Below are 6,225 nucleotides of genomic sequence, written 5' to 3' on the forward strand. Positions count from 1 at the left end.
GGTTTTGGATAAATGTAATACTGGCTTCATAAAATGTGTTAGGCAGTTTTCCTTCCCTTTCTTTTTCATGGAATAGTTTAAGGAGGGTTGGTATTAGTTTTTTAAAGATCTGATAGAATTCAGCAGAGAATCCATCAGGTCCTGGACTTTTCTTTGTTGGGAGACTCTTGGTTGCTGCTTCAATTTCATTTTGTGTTATAGATCCTTCAGGTGATTAATGTCCTCTTGGTTCAGTTTTGGATGATCATAAGTATCTAGAAATCTGTCCATTTCTTCAAAATTTTCAAATTTATTTGAATATAGGTTCTCAAAGTAGTCTCTGATGATTTCCTGGACTTCCATGGTGTTTGTTGTTATATCCCCTTTTGCATTCCTGATTTTACTAATTTGGGTTTTTTTCTCACCTCATTTTAGTCAGGTTTGCCAGGGGTCTGTCAATCTTGTTTATTTTTTCAGAGAACCAACCTTTTGTTTCAATAATTCTTTGTATGGTGTTTTGGTTTCTATCTCATTGATTTCAGCTCTTATTTTTATTATTTCTCTCCTTCTGTTTGTTTTGGGATTTGCTTGTTCTTGTTTTTCTAGGAGTTTGAGATGTATCATTAGGTCATTGATTTGAGATCTTTCAGTCTTTTTAATATATGCACTCATGGCTATAAACTTTCCTCTCAGGATTGCCTTTGCTATGTGCCATAGGTTCCAGGAGGTTATGTTTTCATTTTCATTGACTTCCAGGAACCTTTTATCTGAACAGATATTTTTAAATGAAGAAGTAAAAATGGCCAATAAATGCATGAAAAGATGTTCAACATCCTTATTCACCAGGGAAATGCAAATCAAAACTACTTGGAGATTTTATCTAACTCCAGTCAGAGTGGCTGTCATCAAGAAAACAAATAACAACAAATGCGGATGTGGATTGAGTGGAGAAGAAACTCTTATTCACTGCTGGTGGGATTGTAAATTAGACCAGCCACTGTAGAAATCAGTATGAAAGTGCCTCAAAAAATTAAAAATAGAACTCCTGCAAGATGTGGTGGCACACACCAACTACTTGGGAGATGGAGATTAGAAGGATTGTGATTTGAGGCCAGCCTGGACAAAAAGTTAGTGAGACCCCATTTCAACCAACAAATCGGAGTTGTGTTTCACACCTGTGGTCCCAGCTATTGGGAGGCATAGGTAGGAAGATTGTGGTTTGAAGCTGGCCCTAGGCAAAAAGTGTGAGACCCTATCTGAAGAATAACTAAAGCAAAAAAAGGGCTGGGGGTGTGGCTGCAATGGTAGAGCACCTGCCTAGTAAGTGCAAAGCCCAGTTCAAAGCAGAGTACCACAAAAATAGAAACAAAATTAATCCCCCTAGAACTCCCATATGATCCAACCATACCACTTCTGGTTATACATCCAAAAGAAGCAAACTCAAGTTACTACAGAGATACGTGTATATCTATGTGTATCTCAGCGATATGCACAATAGCCAAATTATGGAGTCAGCCTAGGTACCATGAGCAGATTAGCGATAAAGAAAACGTGGTATATATTACACAGTGGAGTTTTACTCAGCCTTTAAGAAGAATAAAATTGCTGTTTGCTAGAAAATGGGTGGAACTGGAGATCATCATGTTAAGTGAAATAAGAGTTCCACAAAGACAAGTATCCCATGTTTTCTGTCATTTGTGGAAGCTAGGAGGAAACAAAACAAAACCATCAAGGTGATAAAAGTAAAAAGGTGACCGCTAAGGAGGTGGAAGGGAGAGGTAGGAAGGGTGGATTAGCAGAGCAATAGAAGGGGTGACTACAATCAAAATGTATGATATGCATATATGGAAATGTCACAATCGAACCCTTACTATGTGCAATTTAATACATACCAATAAAAGACTTGACTCCCTAAACAAAAGATGAGCTCCTCCTCTTGGTTATACCCCTCACTGTCCTCCAAAGTGAGTGGACAGTGCTCGACCAGGTTTTCTTCCCTCCTATCTAGACTAAGAAGATTGCCTGTACATAGAAGCCAGATAAATTGCCAAGGTTAGTGAAGACCCTGAAACCAACTTTTACAATAGGTAATGCAATTTTCTAATTGATTTGATTTTTTATGTATTAACTATGTATACAGTAACCTTACTAAATTCAGCCATTAAATCCAATATATTACAGAAAAACAAATTTTGAGAAATTTATGCACACAGTCATAATATTTTCAACTGAGAGTTTTACATTTTTTTATACAAGCTCTATACTTTTTATTTTTCTGGCCTTATTACAGTATCTAATAAACCAACTCAAAGTTGAAAGAAGGCCCAATGGTGAGCATCCTTGTGTGGTTCTGTAAGTCCGCAGAAAGAGTTCAATATTTCAAGTTGTAGAGTAGCAGCTGCAGGTCTTTGAATCTCCCTTTATCAGGCTAAGGAATTTTCCTTGCAGTTCTCGTTTGCTGAAGGTTTTTAAAAAAACATGAAAGGGTATAGAATTTTATCAACTATCTTTTTAATTGTTGAGATGATGATATATTTGTCTTTTATTCTGTGAATTTCGTTGATATTTGAATGTTAAGTCGGTTTTACTGGGATAGGCTACACTTGCTGAATTTGATTTGTTATTATTTTGTTTTGAATTTTTGTATCTTAGTTTGATAGAAATTGCCTCTAATTTTGCTTTCTTCTAATATTCTTGACAGATTAGAGTATCAAGACCTCATAAAACAAGTTGGAAAGGATTCTCTTGCTTTCTGTTTTCTAAAAGGCTTTGTATAAGATAGGGATGTTTTCTTCTTTAAACAGTTGGAAGAATTCACCAGGATGCATCTGAGACTGGAGTTTTCATAGTGGAAAGGCTTTTTATTATGTGTTCAATCACTCTGGGAGATAAAGGACTATTTAAATTTTCAGTTTTTATGTGACTATTTTTCTAAGTCATTCTTTTTAAGGAATTTGTCCATTTCACTCAAGTTGTCAAATATATGCATAAAATTGTTCATTATATCATTTCATTATTTAAAAAAATATATATTTATTATTCTCTGTTCCTGTCTTTCTCAATAAATTCCTCTAGGGAGTTACTAATTTTGTCAATCTTTCTAAGTGTCAACTTTTGATTTTGTGGATCTTCTCCTGTCCATTGCCCTGGTATTTCATTCTTTGTGCTTTTATCGTCATTACTTCCTCCCTTCTATTTTACTTGTGCCTCATGTGCTATTCTTTTTCTAGCTTCTACGTATGGATATTTGGATAATTGACTTCAGTCTCTGTTTTTTTTTACTGTTGGCTGTGGCAGATGTGATGAGTGCAGTCACCTGCAGTCCTCCAGTTGTTGTCTCAGCAGGGTCCATCTTGGTTTCCAAGCCCAGGTCATGTTCTTCCTGGAAAAGCCTCCTGGTTAATGTCTGAGCAATGGAGTAGTAGTGAGTCACATGCTTTTTTAGAGAACTCCCAGTATGAATGAGATGGTGGGATGAAACTTAGCCATTTCTTCCCAACACAGGACTCTTCCAAAGGATAAGCTCTTTTTGAGGTGTAGCAATATGGAGTCAAATCTGCATTATGATCTGAGAGTCCCCCTGTTTGACCCTGATGGCTATTATGGTTATTACTAAGTTACACCCAGGGCTGGGAATATAGCTCAGTAGCACAGCACTTACGCATGTGTGAGGCTCTGGGTTCAATCCCAGCACCACACACCCACCCACGCATGTGCAGGATAAAGTTGCATGAAGCTTTGCAGGCTGATTAGGCAAGATTAAAGACTTTTTTTTTTAATGAGAGCTATTAAGAAAGAACTGAAAAAAAAAACCAATGAGTGTGAGTTTGTAAAGAAGCCCTTGTGCCTCGCAGCAGGCTAACAGAAAGGGTTGACTGTGAAACCCAGGACTCAATGTCTTTGGCCCATTCCAAGCAACTCTTCCCTTCCTGTGGTATGCCGGCACTCCACAGAGCAGGACATAAAGGCAACAGGTGCCCATTGCCCCAGTGCTAGGCTTAGAGCTAGGATTAAGTTGCAGCACAAGCCACTCAGAAATGTGCTGGGTTGGCTGAGGGAGGAAAGGCTTCAGCAGAGCAGCAGACCAGCTGGGCTCTGAGGGTGTCAACCAAGTGAAGGAAGCAGAATGCTGGAGAGAGTTCCTTAGTCTAGGGACACAGCACTTAACATGTAGAAATGATGCGAACTTGCTGCTAGGGTGTGCCCTTGCTTAGAAAAAGCAACGTTCCATGCTGAGCAAGATTGGAATACCTGAATTTCTCTGGAAAATGATAGAATAAGGGGTTAACCAGTTTAAGGAAATGGACATGCTGAAATGGATATGTTCTGTGAGGCCAAGGAGCCCTCTAGAAGGAAGGGCTAGAGAGCAGTCATACAGCACAGCCATCCCCAGGAACTCACGAGAGGGGCACCAGTGGTCAGTGGGGACCTGCCTTCTTCAGATTTGGCTGGTATCAGAGAAGCCCACAGAACTGGGTTCACGCATAGCAATTGGGATAATGGAGCCCAAATGGCAGTGCTTAGCCACCAGAAGCCAGGTGCTTATCATAACTTCCACCAAAGTCAGATAGTAGCCAAGGAACCTGACCTGCAGGAAGCCATGGAGATGTTAATAATACATGGCAGTCCTAGGAACACAATAGTCCACTGTCAATAAAGATGTATGTGTGTGTTTAAAGGAGAGCAAGACAGAATGAATAAGAAACTGAGGGTGGTCAGCTCAGAAAAAAATTACTGCCCAGTTTCTGTCTTTTTTCTTTTTTTTTCCAGGCTGGTATGTTTTATTTCTGATGGATCCTCTGTACCCTGTACAGTGACCACCTAGCAGTTCTGCACAGATGCTTGTTGTCTGGCCCAGTGCCAAGTGGATGGGATGCAGGATGTGAAGACAGACAAGCAAAGACTGTTTATGTATCAGTGAGGCCAACAGGTAATTTACATAGTATTTATACTCATTTAACTCAAAGAGGAAATAAGTAGTGCAAGGCAATACAGGGATACAAAGTAACCAACTCAATTAATCCTACACTAGGGTGAAAATCTGGTGATAGCACATAACACTACAGAGAGCACTCACAGCTCTAATAGTTTTCCTCTAATCATCTTTCGTTGTTGTTTTTTTGTGGGACTGGGATTTGAACTCAAGTATTTGTGCTTACAACCTAGAGCAACTCTAGGTTTTAAGTAAGTTCCAGAAATAACCAAATTTGCTACAGTCTGGTCCCGTGCCCATGGGAATAGGAGTAAGTGGACAGGAAAAGCATGGTGGCCTGCCCTCCTGTCGCTCGTAGATCCAGTCCTACGCACAGCTCTTGTAATCCACCAGTTCCTCAGTTTGAAAACACAAGCTGATCTTCTTTTCTGCACTCTCCATGGAATCACTGCCATGAAATGAAGTTCCAACTTGGATGCAAAAGTCCCCACGGATGGTCCCAGGCTTGGAATCTGCAGGGCTGGTCTCTCCCAGCATCACTTGGCCTGTCTTTACAACATTCAGGCCCTCCCAGACCATAGCAACCACTGGCCCTGAGTGCATGTATTTCCCCAGGCCAGTGAAGAATGGATGGTCCTTCAGGTCAATGTAGTGTTCTTTGAGAAGGTCTTCAGAAGCCTGAATAAATTTCAGAGCCACAAGGTGGAATCCCTTCTGCTCAAATTGCTTGATGATCTCTCCCACAAGACCCCGCTGGACCCCATCAGGCTTGATAGCAATGAAAGTGAGCTCATTGTTGGCCATGGTCTTCTTTTCTAAAACTTCACCTCCACTATCTACTTCCCCAGGCCCAGCTCCTTTTCCTTCCCCTTATGATCCCAAACCCTCCTCACCCCTTCTGCTGCTTCGGCTTTAACCCTAGCTGGAGCTCTACTGCCCAGTTTCTGAGGATTTTTTAATGACCTTAAAAATCCATTAGTTTTTATTTAACTCCCCACTTTGTGTATTAGTCTGATTTCCATTACTGCAACAAAATACCCAAGACTTTAGCTCCCAGTTCTCCATGCTAAAACCCTAAATCAATCAGTCCCACGTGTTCAGCCTCTGGTGAGAGTCTGATGGTGGATATCACCATAATTTCAGGAGCACATTCAAGTGGAAGAGATCACATTACCAGACAAGAAGCCAAAGAGGTACACAGGGGTCAGATTCACTCTTGTAATAACTTAATCTCAACAGAACCAACTCAGGATCCGTGAGAACTACCTTAATCCCATCTGAAGACCCCAGTGATCTAAGGACCTCTCAAATAG

At 40.3% G+C, this 6,225-nt stretch overlaps 1 pseudogene; it reads right to left on the minus strand.

Moving 5' to 3' along the window:
• Positions 1–5,278: 5,278 nt before the first annotated feature.
• LOC109675181 (nucleoside diphosphate kinase A pseudogene) lies at positions 5,279–5,758 on the minus strand (annotated as a pseudogene).
• Positions 5,759–6,225: the final 467 nt, after the last annotated feature.

The sequence above is a fragment of the Castor canadensis genome, chromosome 8, assembly GCF_047511655.1.
Source record: "Castor canadensis chromosome 8, mCasCan1.hap1v2, whole genome shotgun sequence".
Taxonomy (NCBI): Eukaryota; Metazoa; Chordata; class Mammalia; order Rodentia; family Castoridae; genus Castor; species Castor canadensis.